Here is a 23562-nt window from a genome sequence, read left to right on the forward strand (position 1 = left end):
CCTCTGAGAACAACTAACTTATAATGTGGCCCCCAAGACAAATTACTCTGACACCCCAGCTTCCTTGTCTAAGGCTTACAGGGAACAGAAATAGACTAGACTCTTTATAATCATGGACATCATAATATTTAGCCTGAAAATCACATGGAAAATGATTGTGTGTCGAAATGTTGATTTGCTTTTCAATAAAATGACTGCAGACAGCCGATGTACTCACAGCAGCTGCAAATTTCATTAGAGGTGTGAAAACACCAGGACTGTTTGAGGGAAACTCTGAGCACCTATTGGGAGTTTCCTTGCTAATTTCATCTCAGCACAGTCTGAATGCAAATTTGTGTTATTTCAATCTAAGGCCACCAGTAGTGGAATTAATCAACTATATCTGTGACTGAAGTTTAAAAATAATAATTAAGTGGGAAAAGGGAAAGTTGTAAAAAATTTGCAAATACAATATAGTATAACTATGTTCTTATAGTAGGCCATGAATTGCATTTTAGGTGAGCAACAATCATTTTGTGTGTGTGATATTTGAACGACATGTAAATTATTTATCTGAAAACCATAATGTTTTCATGTACGGTTGTGCATTCCTGTGATTATGTCAGTGATCACAGAGTAAAGCTTTGATTAAAAAAAAAAAAATGTTTAGTGGAACTGGCAAGAGGTACTCACCCACAAAAGCACTTCCGGTCTGACTGACATTGGATGAGATCACACACACACACACACACACACCACACACACACACACACACAACACACACACACACACACAGATAGAGGTGTTGCCATGAAGTGGTGCCGTTTCCATCATCCAGCCTTGCCCTGCACCCATTCTTAAGCTTCAGTGTTGGTTTTTCGGCAGGAACAGATTGGGAGAATCCATAGCTCACAGGCCACAGTCTGATGCTCTATGGAGAAGCAGTGAAGAGGGGAAAGTGGTGAAAAACATAGTAGGAGTGAATCCACTGTTGGAAATAGTTTTGAGTCAGAGAAAGACCCTCTTTCTCTCAGGCTCGGTGACAGTGAGTCAAATATTGAAAAATAAGTATAGTTTGAAAAGATGAAGAAAAGACGAAACCACTGAGACAGAACAGGGGAAAAAAACATTTAAAATGGGTTCAGATAAATTGCGTGATATAACACAGCTATTTATAAGCAAACAGGTGAGGACTGATTGGCAAACAAAAAATATAGCAGGGCTAAATGTACAGACCAGGTGAAATTAATAATTAAGAAATAAAAGCATTATTTCTGGGGGGGACTCAGAAACACAAAGAAATTACCTGTAACTGAATCAGAATTTGAACCTCAAACCAATTGCAGATATTAAACTAATAACATTTCAACAGCACTTCAGGGACATTTGAAGTGAAATATGCAGTATTTTTTTTCACAATATTATATAAATAAACAGACCGCTATCAGAGGGGAATGGAGCAGATATTCAGCTTTTTAATTCATAGGTTTTTTGGTTAAAATTATCTTTTTTAAATATTAAAAAATAACATTTTCCCAGTCAGTCAAAGACATTCAGTCAAATGTCTTCATTTGACTCTCGAGTCATCAAAGCACAATCCTCCACAATGCATCTCATGATGATTTCTTTTTTTAAGTAAGGGTAATAGTTTATAAATGTTTTATCTTCAACAGTCATACATACTATTTTAATCTTTTAATTATGTGTGCCAGCACACTTTGGACAGGAGGACAAGAAGAGTGGGATGGATTTCTCTCTGACAGTTTGAGTTGCCAGCTTTGTGATCTTGACCCTGATAAAGACTAAAAACCAATTACGATGCTGTTCACACACATCTTTCATTTAACTAAAAAAAAAAAAAAAAAAACACAAGGAGATTGTCTTTTGAACACATGATTTGTAACACCACGGCTCAACATAAGCACTCAGAATACCATTGCTTCATCAATAAGTGGCTAAATTGGTTTTAACTGGTGGCATGTGATTAACGTTACAGCTAATTATGACTTATTTCATATGACGCACAACTTAAAGAAACAATTTCGCTGATTTGTTAAAAGGTCAAAATGTGTTAAGTGATTGACCAGAGTACACCGAAAATACAATGGCTGGTTGTCATAAAAGAACCAAAAACATATACATGCAAATAACCAGTGACATTACGACAATATGGCTGAAAGTACTATCATGTGAGATCACTGAATTGATCAGGCTCCAATTAGGAAGTAAATGCTATGTCATTTCCCAAATCCTCTACAGTACACACTGTACACCTACTTGAATGAACTTGGATGATTGACAGCTATAATCAAACAGGTTAGTAACAGCTGAATGGGCCACAAAGGGGGCCAGTGTAACGCTTTGTGCTCCGTTTGTTTAAGCTCATGCACACATTCCGTGTGTAGAAAGGGTGCTTGTGACGCACTAGGGCAGTTAGGCATTACGCAACGGAGCACCCAAGCAATCTGGCGAAACTGGGGTGGGGAGAGAAGTCCCAGACTTAGATTAGGCGAGGGAGAACAAGACCTGACAGATGTGGGAGGGCAAATCAATGGCGTGTGAGCAATCCTTTTGGACAGGGACACTGTACTCCTTTTGAAGAAAAAGAAAGTGACTCACATCTTCATTGTAATCATTTTAAGATCACGTTTGTGCCTTGACAAAAGTGTTAAAAACCTATGGGAAAAGTAAAGAAACTGGATTATTGTGAGGTAAAAAATATTCACTCTCATGTATAATTGGCTCGCATTTTCAGGCGCCCCAACCCCTCAATCTACCTAGCACTCAATACTGTAGATGAATTCTACTACTGGGTGTAGCACATACTGCTAGATGGAAAATATTTGAGTCTCATACACAAATGTTCTCATGTACTCAGTGCAATTGAGTGCCCTCGGGTCTGGTCCATTCATGGATACTTCACAGCAGATGTCCCAGTTGCCTGGATTTGAGTCTGACACAAAAGGGTGTCTTCACAATTGAAAAATCAAACAATTCATGTATTAAAGGCATTTTTTTACTATTACATTGATGGTCATTTCTATTAGCCCGCCAATGGTGTTGCGTAATACATTAGCATTAAGATAGCGGATGTTCGACACTTTGGTGTTTAAATAGCCATCCGTTTTGTGAGCCGCTTATCCTCACAAGAGTTGCGGGACTGGTGGAGCCAATCCCAGCTGTCAACGGGCAGGAGGCAGGGTACACCCTGAACTGGTTAGCCAGCCAATTGCAGGGCACATGGAGACAAACAAAGTCACACTCACAATCAAACCTAGGAGCAATTTAGTTTCTCCAATTAATGCATATCTTTGGGATGTGGGAGAAAACCAGAGTGCCCGGAGAAAACCCATGCAAGCACGGGGAGAACATGCAAACGCCACATGGGCAGTCCTCAGAAATGGGAGGCCAACACTGTACAGCTGATTCACCGTGCCGTCATACTGCAATTATTAAAATCATGGTGGACCTCCAGGACTGTAGAGAGTTCCAGTACTTGCCAGTGAACGTCCAATATGTTGTTCAGGCAGATGTGGACTGCAGACTTGGGCGATGTAAAGGCACACAAGTGTGTACTTGGCAGAGGGATTCAGAAAATTACTGAATGAACTGAAGTTGAAATTCCTGAATATGGCCATATCAGTCGTCATACATAACGCTGCAAATATTATGAACGCAGTCAGTGTAACAGGCGGACTGGGAACACCGATAGGCTACTTTGCTCACAATGTTAAGTTGGGAAAGTTGTTACCTTTTCTCAAAAATCACCACAACTCATCACGCATGACTGTAAAGCAAGAGATGTCAAACCTAACTAAGTAAATCCAGAATGTCACAATTCAAAACATAGCACATGATTATTGATTGGTTAGTACACAGTATATGTAGTCATTTACTCAGAAATAACAATGGACAAAAACTGAAGAGTCATGTCAAATCACTGATGCTTAACAGAAATCGCAGAAAAACTAATTTAGGAATTCAAACCAGTGAAAACTTTGACAACACACATGAGCAGCAACAGAACTCCCCATCACATCAACGACCCTTTTTCTGAAGGAAGCCTCTCATCCAGTTTCCTCACCTTCATATGAGAAAAATCTCAAGGAACATTTAATGAAAAATGACACAAAAAGTAAATACACGAATAAATTACTACACCATCTGTCATCTAAAGGAAGAGCACTTAATTAGTATAATCAGTCTACATTGCTGGCATTGAAAGATGATTGATGAAGATCAAGAAGTCATTTGAAGTTATTTGTGCAAGACTTTTAGACCAATTAAGTGAAATTGCATCATTTCCCACAGCACATATGAAGAGAAATGTGCTGCAGCGCACTGGTTGGGAATCACTGCTCATATCCATGGCATGAGGGGATGAAGATAGTACAGTAATATTAAATCATGACATGTTAGAGCTGTATGGTAACAGTTAACTAAACCCTGCAAAAGTGAACCACATTGTGAGGAGCAACTGGTCCTGTCTCATCTCACCAAATTACACACTTTATCAGCCCTGTGATTACTATTATTTGTACTAACAGGACAACTTGGGATAAAACAGCAATATTTTGCCCATAACTCTGATGATAAACAAATTCCACGATTATCAGAAAACAGTGACAGTTGATGCATAAACTCAGTCAAAATACAACAATGTAGTTATGTAATTAGTACTTATATGCATACCCATTACGGTCATTGTGTAAAATCATTCATTTTCTTTTGACTTGAGTTTTATGTCAGTTACGGACTGCATAATTCTTGTCAATCCTGTCCTGTGCAAAAAATTGGCATGCGTGTTCAATTTGCTGTGGGGTTTCCCCATTTTGTGCCATTTACTGGAGTTTCCTACACTTCACCTTTACCTCTTTCATCAAGTCTTGAATTCCGTTTTTACACTATTCAAAAAAACATTTCTGTGCACAGCAGCATGCTCGGGGGATTTTTTAAACAAATGCATGTAAAATGAATCTTTTCATTGTTGCATCATCATTCTTTCCCACCGTGGCTACACACGTGGCACCATCCCTTTCATCCTTAACCATCTCTGAGGAGTCACTGTTAATAAGTAATAGATAATATATAATAACAATGTGAGTCATGTGGTTCCTTTATGTAAAAAATCAAAAACAAACAATTGCCATAAATAGATCACCACAATTCACTTTTATCAAAATTTCCAGTGAATGTACGGTAATAGCGGACAAAAAACGTAAAGACCGCCTGTGTGCTCAATAAACCACAGATTTATTATACACGCAACCTCAATGCATCTTGAGTACCTTAAAAAAAATTAAAGGCAATATAACTAATTCTGATCAGGTTTAACTTACTCTTGGGGATTTTTTTTTTTTGGGGGGGGGCTGGGTGCTTTTACAGAATTAACAAACACTGCCACTAAAGTTTTGCCTACTATTCACTTCCTCTCTCTTTCTCTTTTTGTCTTTTATTCTGGATCTCTCTCACATTTGTGTGTTTGTGTATGTGTGTGTGTAGGTGTGTGTGCATGTATGGACTGCACGGGACAGGAATAGACAGCGAGTCAGACTCATGCCTGGAATGTCTCAGATGTTACATCTGAGAAGTCATTAATCCAATTTATAATACCCAGATTAGATACACAGAGAACGCTCCCTATATACAAATGCCTTTGCCATTTGTGAATAAATTCCTGGTGGAGATGCGTAAGTCACATTTGGACAGATGAGAATGAGAATGGGAAATAGTTAAAAAAAAAAACATGAACGATAGTAGTCGTGCTTCTTGTTTGCTTCTTCTCGTTTGCTCCTCTTCATTTTTTCAGGAGAGCAGAAATATTTGTGGTGAGGTATGTCACATTCTCATCCAAATGTTAAACTCTCACAAACATCTGTGTGTAAAATACTTCATCATACGTTGCAAGTGTGAACACTGCAACGATGGAACATTAGGACAATTCAATTCTAATTAATTGAAATTGAAACTGAGCATCTGCAGAGCAACTAAGAACATCTCTGAGTCGCCAAGCAGTTCTCTTACTGATTCGTGTTCAGTGACACAATACAACAACAACAACAATAAAGGACGAGTGGAAAATTTACCAAAGGCACTACATTTTTTAGGTGAATATGAAGGTTTTTGTTTATGGAATTTTACAACAGGCAACATTCAGATGTCAGGTGAGTTGGAAATCTGAGCCACACTGTGGGGACTGTTCTTTTCCCTTTATTTTATTGATTTTATTTCTTTCTTTCTTTTTTTTTAAATGCACATAAGAGCTTCAGCATGACTTACTTTTCTATGTAAATATATGAATAATATCACAAAGATGTAACGTTTATTTATGAATGTCATCTTTTCTGTCATGGCTGATCTGCCATTAGTTGGCGACTTGAGATCAACTACACTCACCTCCGTTTCTCTTCAGACGGAATAGAACTAATTTGCAAATGACAGAGATATGAGTGTGATGAAACTGCCAGACACTCACGGTGCTTTAAGTGATAGGTTGATGGAAAATAAAGTTCTGCCTCCTCTAATTGCCAAGAGTCAAAGCCTAGATTTGGGGAGATGTGTAAAACGTGTATTTTTAAACAAACTGTGCAATTTATAAGTGAGCAAACCCTAAAAATTATATGGAAAAAATTACACAAGATTTGTTGAAATTGATGTAGTTATTACCCAGGAGCAACGGGGAAAATTCTGATCTTAAATAGTCATGTGTTGTCACTCAAAAAATCGAAAAGCAAAAAACACACACAAAGTCCAACTTTGTATGTGTCAATATGGGTCTCTTCATTGGTAATAAATTGCGTCTTGTAATGTGTTCACTGTTGACCCCATGACGTCAGGATTGAGCACCAGTTGCTAAAAAAGTTTAAACAGAGGTAACAATGTACACCCCATCACTCAATTTTAATGTTCATAATAACAAAAATTGTCCAGAACAATATTCAATGCGCAAGTGAGTATTCTGATCGCCACTTCTGTGGGCCCCCAAATGAAACAAGATCTCGGCAATGCTCTGGCTCGATTTTATTGTTTTCACAGTCCTTGAATTAACCATCCTCCACTCACTAACCTCCCTGGCAATAGCAGGTTAAAATACACTTGATGTTGTGCCAATATGTATGCTATTTCTCTCGCTACGCTTGGGTTGCATGGTTTTATCCCTCTACAAGAACCAGTTCTGCCAGTGTACAATGATCTCCCGCAGTCTAAGAGGGATGGACGCACACACCGAAAAAAAAAAGTGCACAAATCCCACAAGTTAGTGAACAACAGAAGTGCCTCCACAATTTAGTGAATTTATGCTTTTGATCTCCATCTACTGGACAAATTTCAGTACTTGCACAAGAACAATTTCTACCATTTACAGCGGTGTGTGCAGTTCAGGAGTGTTCCAAAGTTTTAAGGATTGGGCAGGTTTACCCTGAGCAGTTTCACAGGGGCGCAGCAACCAAATTATTTACCATTATTTTTTGGTGGGGGGGGGTAAAATTGGCTTAGTGATGCCATTGGTGCAGTTAATTGGTGAAAAGTGTGCTATTAGCACAAAGTCGTATTAGTTTTCACAGATGAAACACAAAGCATTAAATTATTCAATCAGTATCCGAGTTAGGTCACCCTCAAGAAAACATAGTGGAATCTCTGAATTCAAACGGTACAATGTGAACATTTTCTATCAAAAAAGCCTCAAAACTTGAAAAAAAGAAGCAAGTTGAACAGCTATCACGTGTGAAGTCACACAAGACATAACAAATCTTCTTAGTGAGCAGCAACAGTATCGACCTGGGGTGCCCAATCAGTCAGAGATGTTTTGAGAACCAGGGTTCAAATCCCGGCCACACCTGTGTGGAGTTTGCATGTTCTCCCCATACCTCTGTCGGTTTTCTCTGGGCGCTCCGGTTTCCTCCCACATCCTAAAAACATGGATGCACGTCACAAATATTTCCCACGTGCTTTTGAGAGACTTCAAGTATGTTTCTGCAATGTCAAATGGCATTAGGTGTTTTGTTTTTTTGTTGGGCCACTCTCCCCTATTGTCCAGACATATGAGGCAGATGGGAGAATTTTGTCACAAATACTAAACAGCCAGTAATTGCCAGAAAATCCTGGAACTTCTTCAGCGCTGCAGTCGGCCCTTTGGCAACATCCGTGACTAGTTTTCTTCTCGTCTTCACATTTATTTTGGGGGACGTCCAGTTCTTAATGTCACAGTTGTGCCATATTTTCTCCACTTGATGATGACTGTGATGAATATGTGCCGTTGTATTTTTCATGCCTTTGAAATTCGACTATACTCTTCTCTTTAACTGACATTTTCAACAAGATTCCTTTGATGCTGCAGCTTCTGCCATAAAGTGTGACTACAAAAAAAAATATCAGGAAAAGCCTACGAGAGAATCTGAACTTTATTTGGGGTTAATCAGAGACATGTACAGTAGCTTATTGAAAGGTGTGTGTGCCCCAGCCCTAACTGTAACACCCATTTAAGATGAGTTGGAAGGTGAATGGTTAAATCTGACAAAGCAACATCTGCAGTTATAAAAGAGTGCTCACATGAGTACAGCCACATTATCCCAGTTGTTGAGTTTTAATTCCCCTCTTGAAACTAAAAAAAAAATTCATTATGTTGCACAGGTTAGAGGCCACATTAACGGTGTGAAAAGTTTTTAAATGTATTTTGATCTGTTTTTATGTCATGAAAACACAGCATTTGAACAGGGGTTTGCAGACCTTTTATTTCCACTATAGAACACTTACTAATTCCAACACTACCTAAAAAAATACTATTATGTGACAGTATTGTTTTACGAAAACCTTCCTCTTCCCTCTCTATAAAACGTTAGTTTTAGACAAGGTTTCATTGGCAGTTCATTTATTACGTTTACTCTATATAAAAAGGCTTTGTAAAGGTCGGGGTGGCAGTAGCTCATTTATCAGGGTTTGGGCTTAGAAGCTGCAAAGTCACAAATCAGGTTATGCTTTGGACAAAATATAAAAAGATGGCAACTTAACATAGCATAAGAAGAACATTTGTTTGTTCCAGTATTTCTTTGTTGTAGCAATGAGTCTCGGCAATAAGTCTTATAATGCTGTAAAGCCAGTTTATTACCCTTTTAAATGGTGCCACATTTAAAAGAAACATGCGTTTGTGGGATGAGCAGCAGAGCTGAGTATGTGAGTTGCACCCATGAAAAATTTGCCAAATCTCAGCTCACGTCAAACATCATATTTTGTTGTTGCCATTCATTTTTGTTTAGTGTCATTTGGAAAAATAAGACCTAGTGGCCAGTTGATAATCTATTATCTTTACAATCCTGATTCACTGTTGAGAGAGAGTGGAAGAATTATTTGACATGCCACAAGAGCTTGGCACCAACTCCTCATACTGCTCCCCACCCTGGTAAAACTGTGCTTGTCGCGAGTCATGTCGCATGTGTTGCAAATTGATCTGGCAAAATTCTACAGACCAGACAAGAGTGTATTAGCATCGCCATGCATGAAAAATTGCCACTTTATCCGACTTTGGGGGTTATAGGTGTGACAATTTAAACCTTCTAAATGTCAGGCTTAATAACAGCCAGAATAACAGACTTCTATCGTCCAAAAGGTTCTTCTTGTTTGTTGACTACATTAAGATGGCTTTGGATGAGAAACTTCAAGGTGCCATTCAACAAAGCCTAATGAGGGTAGTTAACATGGAAACAATGTTGGTTTGTCATACTGCAAAGTAACAGACGAAATGCAAAAAATGCAAACTTGCAAGAACAGACCGATATAAATTATACATTAAATAAACTATTTCAAATGCAGAAAATATAAATAAAAATCTAATTAGAATAGTGATAACATTGAAACATTTTTTTTGACATTGCAGAATTCTGACCCATTATCGGAATCAGAAACTTATAAAACCATTCACCACTGGGGGTGCCAGAATGAGAACCAGTGGGAGAAAGGCATGTTTAAAATGGATGACATCGCGTTGCCATAGTGATTGTACCCTGCAAGATTGTCTTTCAAAAAGACCTCTGGTACCCTCTACTGATCACTTAGAAACACGCAACTGACGTCGCACTAGGGAAAGTCGATTATATAAACAGGGTACAAGCCATAAAAGACATTTTTTCAATATCATAATCAAATCAAAAGCCTTTAATGTGCAGCAAAAACAACAAAAGTCAATTTGTAACAAATTACAAAATGACATATAATCACAAAAGATTCTGTTTCATGTCTTCATTTTTTTGGTTAATTATGGATGGTCCATTCGGGGACATTTCTTTGGTCAGTTTTATTGATGAATTGGCATAAAATGTGTATATTTTTAGTGGAATACTAAAATCTCTGCCTGAATGTTCCGAATTCCTTTTTTTCTGCCAGTCTCATATTTAGCACTGTTAATAATCGTGCCTGCACGGCACCGTGCCATCTCTGAGGTCTGCATGGATGTAGCTCAATTTCTCATTGCTCATCTGTTCTTCATAGTCCTACTTTAGACCACAAACTGAGACTGAATCCTCAGCTAGTGAAAGAGCAAAGTGGGATAATTATTTTTTTCCAATTACGGTTAAAAGCATTCCCAACCATCAAATAATCCATAAACCATTCTTACTTGCACCGGTGCTCACGACTTCATCAACTACAGAGCTGAGTGTAACCTATTTAATCTGCACAAAAACCTGTCTTTGTCTCTAAGTAGTAGTAGAGTAAGTATATCTAAATGTAAAAGCAATTTCAGGAAAATGTTTATTAAAGTTCAAATGAAACATAATACATTGAAAATACCTGAATAAACCCAATTTGTGAAAAAGCTCTTCCTTTAAAAACAACCCAACTCTATTAAAGAAGAAAATGCATTAGAGCAGCCCCAACAAGGAGCACAGAGTTTCATCATGAACCCAATGACACCAAAACCTGCAGTTCTAACTGAAATCGCTAGATGGCGACATCCCGCTTTGAAACCACGATCAAATGTGAGCCAGGGCAAACTCTAACTGCAAGTGGGAGGGAATTAGTTGGGTTTTTAAAAACAACGCACGTGGTGGTTTCAGTTCAGGACCACCGGACAAGGGTACCTGAGTATGACAGCTATGATGACAGATGCAGTCAAAGCAGCAAACACAAACAGATGTCTTTGCTCAGTGATCTAAACAGCCCGGACCTCCTTGCTATGGAGGAAAAAAAAAAAGAAAAAAAAAAAGAAACGCTCAGGAGATGGTGAGAGTAGAGAGGGACTGAACACAGAAAAAGGAGGGTGAGTGAGTGACAGAGGGGGGAGAATTGTGGGAGGCGGGCACTAGAGTCATTTTATTCTCGTGCACATTCAGTCAGAGGGGTCAACGAGTGCGATTGTTCTAGGACTCCCTCTCAAAACAGTGCAGCTACCACAGCCAATTCTCACGTGTGTCCCCACTCTCAATTGCGTGCACGCACATAGCAATCCCTTGGCATACTCCTCCTGTGTGCCAAGGCACAAGAAGCCCTCTAAAGCTTTCCTTATCAGCACAATCAAGACCTTTTTTAAGAGCTGCGTCACGCCATCAACATCACACACTGACACACAGAGGCAATTGAGTAGCATTACACAAACAGTGCACAACTTGTTGGGGAGAGTGAAGGAAAACGCTGGCTTACCAAGTGAGCTGAAGTGACGGGGTGCCAATCAAAACCCGCAAAGGAGAGGATGCCGAGGCCAGCTCAATTGCATCTTCTACTCCACGTAGGGCACCTACTGTGGAGGCCAGAGAGAGGGACAGTCAACCACATGGCAGGGACATGCTATCAGAGTGTGAGCAAAACAAGGAAGACAAGAGAGGGTGGTGGGGGGAGGGGGGTACAACAGAGAGAAATGGAGGGAGGGACAGAGGCGGAGGAGTGAAAGAAGGTAGAGAAGTGAAAGTGTAGAAAACAGCACTTGAAAGGGTGGGAGAGGGCAAATGAGTGCGAGAGAAAGGGAGGGAGAGAGGGAGCAAGAGACCTTAGGAGACAGAGGTTGTTCTTGTTGAGTTTAGAGGACAGGGCCGTAGGGTAGGAATGTTCAGCACACTGACACAAGAACAGCTCCATTATTCTGTTTGCCGGCAGATGATATTACACAACTCATGAAGTCATAATAACACAAGCAAAGATCGCTCCTTCCCTCTTCCCATTCATGCAACCCTATCACTACGATCTATCCCTTTGTTTCCATGGACTATCCCCCCATGGTTGAAGCAGTTGCTTTGAGAAGGAGTTGGGAGATTAATGGAAGTAACGTGGGGGGATGGAAATGAGCTCTGAAAGAACCTCGACTTCCCAGGAAACCCAGCAAAACAAAAACAAGACGTCTCGGCTCACTCTTCAGGCCGACTACTGGAAAGTGCCATGCCAACCATAAGCGTGTGGTTACTGAGAAGTGATTGCACAACACTTGGGTCTGTGTCCAGGGAAGGAGGGGAGGAAAAAAAAAACCACAGCGGCAGGTTTTAAAGTGTGACAGCTTGAGGCAGGAATAACAAAAAAATATGGTCGAGGCCAGGGGGAAGGTTCTCGTTGGCTCTCGTTAGCTCGTTGGCTCTGTAATTTAAACATCACCAATAGTTTGCGCAATAAAATGCAGGCAATACTGTACTAAGAAGTTAATCATTAAATCAAACGCTCAAGGACAATGTTGTTGAAGAACACTCCAAGGCAAGTACTGTACTCAGATTTTACCTGTGCCAATGCTTATTCCTCTGTAGGTCAACAACCATGTGAAACAAACAGAACTGTACATGTTAAAGGTCTAACGCAGAGGACCTACAGTGAAGAGAATAAGTATTTGAACACCCTGCTATATTGCAAGTTCTCCCACTTAGAAATCATGGAGGGGTCTGAAATTTCCATCGTAGGTGCATGTCCACTGTGAGAGAGATAATCTAAAAAGAAAAATCGAGAAATCATAATGTATGATTTTCTAACAATTTATTTCTGTGTTAAGGCTGCAAATAAGTATTTAAACATCTGAGAAAACCAATGTTAATATTTGGTACAGTAGCCTTTGTTTACAATTACAGAGGTCAACCCTTTCCTGAAGTTGTTCAGCAAGTTTGCACACACTGCAGGAGGGATTTTGGCCCACTCTTCCACACAGATCTTTTCTAGATCAGACAGGTTTGGGTATGGAGACTGGCTAGGCCACGCCAGAACCTTGTTATGCTTCTTACAGGGACACTCCTTGGTTTTCCTGGCTGTGTGCATCGGGTCGTCATGTTGAAAGACCCAGCCCCGACCCATCTTCAATGCTCTGACTGAGGGAAAGAGGTTGTTCACCAAAATCTAACAATACGTGGCAGTGGTCATCCTAATCTTAATACAATGCAGTTGTCTTGTCCCATATGCAGAAAAACACCCCCAAAGCATGATGCTACCACCCCCATGCTTCACAGTAGGGATGGTGTTCTTGGGAAGGAACTCATCATTCGTCTTCCTCCAAACACGGTTAGTGGAATTATGACCAAAAAGTTCCATCTTGGTCTCAACTGACCACAAAACCTTCTCCCATGACTCCTTTGTATAATCCAAATGGTCATTGGCAAACTTAAGACGGGCCTTGAAATGTGTTGGTTTAAGCAGGGGAACCTTCCATGCCATGCATGATTTCAAACCATGATGTTTTAGTGTATTACCAACAGTCACCTTGGACACGGTGGTCCCAGCGCTTTTCAGGTCAGTCGTGTAGTCCTGGGCTGATTCCTCACCTTTCTAAGAATCATTCAGACCCCACGAGGTAATATCTTGCATGCTGCTCCACTCCGTTTCAGATTGACCGTCATGTTGAGCTTCTTCCATTTTCTAATGATTGCTCCAACAGTGGACCTTTTTTCACCAAACTTCTTGGCAATTTCTCCGTAGCCCTTTCCAGCCGTGTGGAGTTTTACAATTTTGTCTCTCGTGTCTTTGGACAGCTCTTTGGTCTTGGCCATCCTACAAGTTCGAGTCTTGATGATTGTATGGGGTGGACAGGTGTCTTTATGCAGCTGACGACCTCACACAGGTGCATCTGATTCAGGATAATACATGGAGTGGAGGTGGACTTTTAAAGGCGGACTAACAGGTCTTTGAGGGTCAGAATTCTAGCTGATAGACAGGTGTTCAAATACTTATTTGCACCTGTATGACACAAATAAAGCGTTTAAAAATCATACATTGTGATTTCTGGATTTTTCTTTTTAGATTATCTCTCTCACAGTAGACATGCACCTACGATGAAAACTTCAGACCCCTCCATGATTTCTCAGTAGGAGAACTTGCAATATAGCAGGGTGTTCATATACTTATTTTCTTCACTGTATATGTTATTTATATATCACACAAACATAGCTAGTTTTTCCATTAAAAAAACATTTAAAAAATTCTGAATACAAAAGAAATTGAATAAATTAGCGCCAAAGTGCACATTTTCTTTGTAATCCGAATGGCTCCGATGTCTGTTTCAAACGGAGGCTCTGTTGAAGCTGCTTCCGTGTGACATCACGCCAAGACAACCCCAGTAAACACAATGGCTTCCAATACAATTATACACGCTGCGAGTGGGATCCAGAGGGGATAGACAGCAATAATGAAGAGGTTTTTATGGAATGCTCTGTGGAAGAGATAGGAACTGAAGGAGGAATTTTCTTATTCTTCTCGTGTTTGAGAAACATCCAATGCAGGTGTAATTCAACAATATGTGTTTGAAATTGACGAATGCAACACTAGGACAGGATTCGGCGAGACCTGATGAAGTTGCACCCAAAACACAGGTATGTGCCTCAAGAAATCTACGTACACCTTGTTGACGAAATAATCTAATTCAAACAAGTTTAAACATCTGATGCTGCTTGCACACAACAGTGAGTTGTTTGTTGTTGTACTAGAGACTGAGTCGGCATAAAACAAAAATTTCAACCTTTGGTATTGTTCTGCATTTCAAGATTCAGCCCGTATTTTAAATAATGGATCTAACACTAGAAAGCACACACTACCGTAGGTGAATTTCAGGAAGACCTTAACATCAACAGTACACTTACTTTATACAGTGTCCAAATTTCATCACGTCCTAAACATTACATGGATACGGATATTAGCTGACATATATATTTGCGTTGGTATTGTACTTACATTTAAAAAAAAAAAAAAGTATATAATTGTCAATACTAAACAATTGAACATGTACGTACTTACTTGCTACCGAAGGCAAGTGAAAGCTGTCCCGGGTTTTCAATGCAGTCCTCCGTGAAATGCTTGGAACATATTACTATCCACTTTGATTTGTAAGTCCAATGCGTCCGCTTTGTCTTCACAAACCTGGTCCATAACCTGCCTATCTGTTCATCTTTCGGCCATTCATGTAAACTGACTCCGTCAGTGTCTGACGCAGAACAGTCGTATACAACACACTGCCCTCGATCTTTGCTAGCTTTTTCACTCTCTGGCTAAACGTTGACGTGACATGACGTCACATTCCGAGGAGTTACGGAACTTGCCGAATCTAAGTGACATTTCGAACAAAATCTCGAGACTGACTTTGACGCTAATTTATTTCATTTCTGTTGTGTTGAGAATTTTTTTAAATATTTTTGATGAAATTTTAGCTACATTTCTATGATAGACAAATAAAATACATTTCCTCGGGATAAGACCTTTAAGGGCTGTATTCACACTAAAGACATTTAGAGTTTAAAAACATCTCCAAAACTGAGATGAGGGTATGCAGAAAGCAAGCAGTCAGTGTCTTGCGAAAGCTTGGGTGAAAGGGATGAATGTGATGAATATATAAAATGGTCACATCAAATGGGAAGCAACGAAGGTAACACAAGTGCAAAGGATTAAGTTTGAGAACGAAAGGAGACGCTATCATGTCTGTGGAGGAGGCTATAGAATTGTCTGCATATTTTATGTTCCTCTCAGCTGGTATTTTCGCTACTTTCTCACATTACATACAGAACACGGAGGATGTCAATGTTAGAAAGTCAAAATCTAAAAAGTGAAGATACATACATGAAACAGCAACAAATATTTGATATGAACTTTTACTCATTCCTGTTTCATCCCACTCCGGTTAAGCAAAAATTTTGTGCGATGTTTTTGCACTCACTTAAAATATTCTTATTAGAGTAATGAAGCTGTATTGTTGAAGACTGGTTCAAAGATGTTAAATAATCAGAACCTATTGCGCTGTCTGTGAATTCAGAAAATAAAGAATATCCAATTGAGAAAGAAAGTTTGTATGAGGGATTTCAGCTAGTTTTAGTGTGCTTGTATATAACTCTGTACTAGGAAGACTTGAAGTTAGACATTGGCTTAACAAAGTATATTAACTATTTTGTTAGTTTATCACGTTTTTGTGCATGCACCAAATTAGTCATTATTATGAATATACTGAGTGTGAAAATATCCCTTTCAATGACAATTCATTGATGCCAATTGAATATTAGTCCCAAAAAATGCCAGCAGGGAACTTTAAGGTTACTAAGTCTAAGACTAGCCTACAAATTGACGTCTAACACGGCACTCTTTAAGCAGAACAGTTTAACTGAAGTGAATGCTTGTAAGCAGGACATTTATTGAATTAAATCGTCAATTAGCTTCGAGGTGAGCTGCCTTTCATCACTTAGCTTGCGATGCTATCGTTAGCATGGAAACGTCATTTGAACAAACAGGCAAGTATGTTTATGCTTACCAGTGATGGACTTTATTTTGGATACGCGTTTCACCTTCTGTGGTACACTGAAACAATACCATGTATTTGTATTGCAATACATCAACTTAGATGCGAAAGTATTTAAAGAACGCCGTCTGATAACATCAGTGATTTGGACCGGTTGGAACTGGTTGATCAAATTGAAATCCAAAGCAGATTGTTTCGTTTTGCTTTTTTTTTTTTTTTTTTTTTAACAAAAGATTAATTTAGGACTACGACTACTACTATGAATAATTATAATGATAATAATAATAATAATAATAATAATAATAATAATAATAATGGTAATAGTGATAAAATCGGCAGGTGTCATTTTTTTCCCAGTCAAATGATTTAAAAACTGAAATTTTGCAAAGTTTGCAAAAACTATTGGTGTAAATGCAACACTAATCCTCTTACATCTAACTTTCTTAAACGATGAATATAAAAACTGTTGTCTGCAAAAAGCTTTGAAAGAATGAAACCTGAGCGAACTCAAGAGATCATTAATATCGCCTGACCAGAAATTTTCTCTGGCGTAAAGAACACACGTCTCTTATACAGTGAAGAAAATAAGTATTTGAACACCCTGCTATATTGCAAGTTCTCCCACTTAGAAATCATGGAGGCGTAGGTGCATGTCCACTGTGGGAGAGATAATCTAAAAAGAAATATCCAGAAATCACAATGTATGATTTTTTTTTAACAATTCATTTGTGTGATACAGCTGCAAATAAGCATTTGAACACCTCAGACATCAATGTTTTTCTGTGTCCTGCGATTCCGTGACCATGTCAGGATGCCCTCTCGCCCAAAGTCAGCTGTGATAGGCTCCAGATCATTTAACATCCTTGAACAAGCGCTTCAGAAAATGGACGGGTACCTAAATATTATAAACAGCTTTCTGTATGCTGCAGTACATTTTTAGTCATTCAACTTGAATGAAAATAAATGGTGCAGATGTACTGGAGTATCCTGTAGCAATTATTCTCGTGTATCTCTGAGAGCCACATGTAGAGCCATGTGCTTGTAAATGTTGTTAAAGAGCAGCTCCTCTCAGAGAGCACGCTGCTCGTGGTGCTTGTGGCTCACCACATCCTCTTGTCGTTTACAAACTAAACACATGGTCGTCACACGCTTAAAGGCCTCCCCGAGCGTGCACACTGACCTTCCCGGGGGTGGGGGCTCCACGTTACAACGTTGTAAAATACTTGGAGTGCGGGAAATTTCTTAAGTCTGCTAACCTCCAACTGTATCTGTGTAATGGAAAATGTGCAAGTTCTATCAGCATGCAAGATGAAGAGTAATGACAGGAAGCTGATAAACACATCCTCAGGTTCCTCTTCGGAATCTTCAGTGTTAAATATTTCACGAGGCTGCCGAAGGAAGACTAAACAACGAAGGAGAAGGTCTTACAAAGACTGTCAAGGCCGTCCTGTCTGTCTGTAATGTGCGTCTTTGTTCTACTGTGTGGATATGCTTGTGAAAGCTGATACTTTTTAACAGTAAAACGAAGGGATTGTCTTTTATTGCTCTCCATAACAAATCTGTCACATATTGCGCAACTAACAGTAATTGGATGACAGCATTTTAAAGATTCTGCTTTTCTGAGATAAAAACAACGACGATGGGAATAAAGTGGCAAGTATCAGTTCTCATTTAAAGAGGACATAGTATGGAAAATCCATCTATCCATTTTCTTAGCTGCTTATCCTCACAAGGGTCGCTGGAGCCTATCCCAGCAGTCAAGGCGCAGGAGGTGGGGTACAGCCTGAACTGGTTACTAGCCAATCACAGGGCACATGGAGACAAGCCGCACTCGCAATCACACCTAAGGACAATTCAGAGTGTCCAATTAACGTTGCATGTTTTTGGGATGTGGGAGGAAACCGGAGTACCCAGAGAAAACCCATGCAGGCACGGGGAGAACATGCAAACTCCACACAGGCCGGGATAGAAACCAGAACCTCAGAACTGTAAGGACAATGCTTTACCATCTGAGCCACTGTGCCGCCAGAGTATGGAAAATGTACTTGTAAGAGCCTAAATCTAACTTTTAAACTGTTCTTCAAATATTTTCAGTCAGAATTAGTGAAATAATTTCAGCTAAGTTTTAATTATATGATATTGTCTACTGATAATTGTTTATTATAGGTATGCTGTGGATGATGAGTATATTGCATTCTGTGATATTTAAAATGAGGATTTGAGGTTTGCCACATAGTTTGCACGTTGTGACGACTTATGAACCGGAAGAAAAACAAAGGTTAGACGGACAGAGGAAATATGGACGGTGAGGCGAAATAGTTTTTTGACCATCGTCATCATCACCACCATCATCATCTTTAACATAATTAACATCCATCATCATCCGCAATCCTCATTATTTTCTTTGTATTTTTCTTCATTGACCTGGATCTGCTGTGCCCATTTGATGTGGAAACAATTTTATTTACTTTATTTTTGCTGTTGAAGTTCAAGTAAACTGTTTTCTTTCAAACAAACCACCTGCGTCCTGGATTACTTTTGTTTCCCCCAGGAATGATGCGTCAATATTAGCCACCGGTTCAGTACTTTTTTAATTGCTCATACGGTATACAAGTAGTTAGTTCTCTGGAGTCCCTGCCTGCCCTCCCATTAAGTGGAAAAACAAGTAACTAGTAATACAGCATACAGTATCTTCATAATTTCGAAAAGATGTTTGTAAGCTAACTGCCCCAGGTGTCCTGCCTCGGCTATTATGACAAAGACATCGTAAGGTAAGCAGCTGCAATTTGAGTTTTGTTTGACATACAGATAGGCGTTAGTTAACAGCATTGACCAGATGTCATTAAAAAACCTAGTGGCTGTTTAAAATGTTTATTCAAGATGAAAGTCGACACAACTGCAATCATCAAAATGCTACAATATAACTTGCAACTGCATGTGTTGTCATTCCAATACAATGGTGTCTTGTGATACACTTCAATTTGTTTTTGTACCATGCTCAGAACTCAAAACACTCACACCATCTTTCCCCACTGCAATCAATGAAAATATCTTTTAGCAGTTCCTGCGACAGCACAAAATTTTGCACTTTTTTTAATAAGACAGCACTCTTTATAGCATTATAATGACATAAGTGAGATATTTCAACAGTGAAAACATTTTTTGCCAGATTTGTTACTTCAATTAAGTGAACATTGTGCGTCTCCTTCTGGTGTTGCCACCCGGGTGCAGCGCACACAAAGTTTCACACTTGATCAGCAGGCTGCAGTAATTAAATGTAGACTAAATGCTTGCCTATAAGCGTTGTCTGTCTACATGTTGCACCACCGTTTGTAATCAAATATCCACCGTTTGAAGTGTTATAACACCATGATGCCAATGCTATTCCGTAGCCGGTCTATGGCATTTTTCTTTTTTTTGTTAGCATGAAGCCATGCTGACTGGTTTGTTTATGTGTGAGTCAAGACCAAGTGGGAGTGTCAACAAACCTCTTATAGCCTCTTTTTTTTTTTTTTTTTTTTAAGAACTGTTCTCTGCCAGAGTGCTGTTTTTTGTGAAGTTCAGTTCGGTTATCTAAACTTTGTGCTCACAAATCCTTACAAAAAAAACAAGCTAATCATCCGAATGACTGCTTGTATCACGTAAAACTCCTCGCCGTGGCCTTGCATGTTCATGAGGGATTTGTTCTACCTCATTACAATAGTATATCGGATACTGCACCCGCTACGTGTGTAACTGCTCCACGTGGAAGGCGCATTGACGCAACTGCTGTGGTGAACCGTCATCGGAGATTACAATCAAAGAAAAACAAATGCAATGTGTGCCGTGAACAAGTTCACTTCCTGTGGAGAAACACGTGTGCGCATGGGTAGAGCCACTATCGGTCTCTCGGGAACGTGCCGGTGGGCAGCAAGGTGGGGACTGACATGAAGTAAACACAGCTTACCATCTGGTGGAAGTGTCAGTCATGTACATAACCCGGGCCTTTCGGATCCGGCCCGCCTGCTCGTGTTTCCGTCATGTGGGCTATGGAAGGACTGCAGTCTCGAGCCCCATTTGCTTTAGTAGAAAAACAACATACCAGGGCCATTTTTTTTTAAATAAATAAAAACTGAAAAAAATTTGCTCAGAGGCTGTCATTTTGGCCATTTTGAGGGGCCATTTAATAATAAACAGTTGCAAACAAAACTTCGAAACTACACATTGCATAGGCAGACCGAACACCAAACCAGGGTACATAGTCAGAGGATACTAATAAATGACTTTAATTTGAACATTTTTGAATTATTATCCTGTGGTGTGGGGTGTATTGGGAGCAAATTTTACTCACCTACTCAACAATCAGGTGACAGTAGTGAATGTTAAACCTGTTCAATGCTTACAATAAATTCTTATGTTTCTGGTGAACCTTGTGCCTTGTGAAAGTATTCGGCCCCCTTGAACTTGTCAACCTTTTGCCACATTTCAGGCTTCAAACATAAAGATATAAAAGTATTATTTTTTTGTCAAGAATCAACAAGTGGGACACAATTGGGAAGTGGAATGAAATTTTGTGGATATTTCATACTTTTTTAACAAATAAAAAACTTAAAATTGGGATGTGCAATATTATTCGGCCCCTTTACTTTCAGTGCAGCAAACTTACCCCAGATGTTCAGTGAGGATCTCTGAATGATCCAATGTTAACGGATGATGATAAATAGAATCCACCTGTGTGATCAAGTCTCCGTATAAATGCACCTGCTCTGTGATCGTCTCAGGGTTTTGTTTAAAGTGCAGAGAGCATCATGAAGACCAAGGAACAGACCAGGCAGGTCCAAGACACTGTTGTGGAGATCTTTAAAGCCGGATTTGGATACAAAACGATTTCCCAAGCTTAAAACATCTCAAGGAGCACCGTGCAAGCAAACATATTGAAATGGAAGGAGTATCAGACCCCTTCAAATCTACCAAGACAGGGCCGTCCCTCTAAACTTTCACCTTGAACAGGGAGGAGACTGATCAGAGATGCAGCCAAGAGGCCCATAATCACCCTGGATGAACTGCAGAGATCTACAGCTGAGGTGGGAGAGACTGTCCATAGGACAACAATCAGTCGTACACTGCACAAATCTGGCCTTTATGGAAGAGTTGCAAGAGAATGCCATTTCTCAAAGATATCCATAAAAAAGTCTTGTTTAAAGTTTGCCACAAACCATCTGGGAGACACACCAAACATGTGGAAGAAGGTGCTCTGGTCAGATGATACTAAAATCAAACTTTTGGCCACAATGTGTTTGCAACAGTGTTTGGCATAAAAGCAACACAGCTCATCACCCTGAACACACCATCCCCACGGTCAAACATGGTTTGGGCCTGCTTTTCTTCACCAGAGACAGGGAATATAGTTAAAATTGATGGGAAGATGAATGGAGCCAAATACAGGACCATTCTGGAAGAAAACCTGTTGGAGTCTGCAAAAGACCTGAGACTGGGACGGAGATTTATCTTCCAACAGGACGATTCAAAACATAAAGCCAAATGTACAATGGAATGGTTCATAAATAAACATATCCAGGTGTTAGAATGGCCAAGTCAAAGTCTGAAACACTGAATTCAATCGAGACTCTGTAGGCAGAGCTAAAGACTGCTGTTCACAAACGCTCTCCATCCAACCTCACTGAGTTCGAGCTGCTTTGCAAGGAAGAATGGGCAAGAATTTCAGTCTCTCTCGATGTGCAAAACTGATAAGAGACCTACCCCAAGCCACTTGAAGCTGTAATTGCAGCAAAAGGTGGCGCTTCAAAGTATTAATGCAAGGGGGCCAAATAATATTGCACGCCTCACTTTTCAGCTTTTTATCTGTTCAAAAAGTCCAAAATATCCAATAAATTTCATTCCACTTGACGAGTCCCACTTGTTGATTCTTGACAAAAAAAAAAAAAAAATTATCTGTATGTTTGAAGCCTGAAATGTGGCGAAAGGTTGAAAAGTTCAGGGGGGGCGAATATTTTCACAAGGCACTGTAAGAGACTGACTGATCTTTGGACTCCATGATTGTGATAAGAAACAGAACAATAGCCAGTTAGGAACTGACCTAAAACCCAAAACAATTCTGCAAAGAAGAGTGGGACAAACTTCTTCCAGAGTGATGTGAAAGATCATCACCAATTATCACACACACTTGATTTCAGTGATTACTGCCATGTGTGGGACAATTAGGTTATTACATTCAGGGGACATTTACTTTTTCAGAGGGTCAGAAAGTTTTTTTTTCATGCCCTAATAATTTGCCATTTAGTTTTATGATATGAAACCTTTGTGTGTGATAGATATGCAAAAAAAAAAAGTTATCAATACGGGGGCAAATACTTTTTCACGGCACTGTAGCTGCAACAACTTTTCTCGCGGTGCTTGTTTTTTTAGAACCGCATGTGAACCAAGACAAAAGTTTTCAGAACCTCGTATAGGCCCCACGGGGCCACAGGTTGACTACACCTTTGGTGCCAAAAACTTGTGTAATCATGATAAATGAGTATTGTTATCCTGAGCGGGGAAAAATCCTCCCGAGATTTGCATGTTATTGCAGCGCTATGCTTTGAAGCAGGCTCCAGGTACTTCAAACATGTCTCCACTATAACCGTCAAATCACTCATGTAATGCATGTGGATCTGTGTGCACACAAAAAAAAAAAACAACAACACATCAACAGGTTTATTTTATGTGGTTTATCCTACTGTGTGATTGACGAAGCTTCACGGTTAATCGCTGTCAGCGCATCGAAAACAGATAAACAGATCCATGTCAATGTGCGTGAGACATGTTAGCATGGCTCCAGTTGTGGATTGCGCAACTGCTTTCGACCAAAACAACTCAGACCTGTTGAGTAACTCTTGAGAAAAATAGAGCTGCAGAGAGAGAGAGAGAGAGAGAGAGAGAGG

General features: G+C 39.6%; 1 long non-coding RNA gene across 1 annotated transcript; it reads right to left on the reverse strand.

Annotated features, from left to right (window-relative positions):
• Window positions 1-761: 761 nt before the first annotated feature.
• LOC133491566 (uncharacterized) lies at window positions 762-16843 on the reverse strand. Its single transcript, XR_009792435.1, has 3 exons — window positions 16655-16843; window positions 11608-11704; window positions 762-910 (listed from the first exon to the last, which is right to left on the reverse strand). It is a non-coding gene; the product is annotated as an uncharacterized LOC133491566 (long non-coding RNA).
• Window positions 16844-23562: the final 6719 nt, after the last annotated feature.

This window comes from Syngnathoides biaculeatus, chromosome 18, assembly GCF_019802595.1.
Source record: "Syngnathoides biaculeatus isolate LvHL_M chromosome 18, ASM1980259v1, whole genome shotgun sequence".
Lineage (NCBI taxonomy): Eukaryota > Metazoa > Chordata > Actinopteri > Syngnathiformes > Syngnathidae > Syngnathoides > Syngnathoides biaculeatus.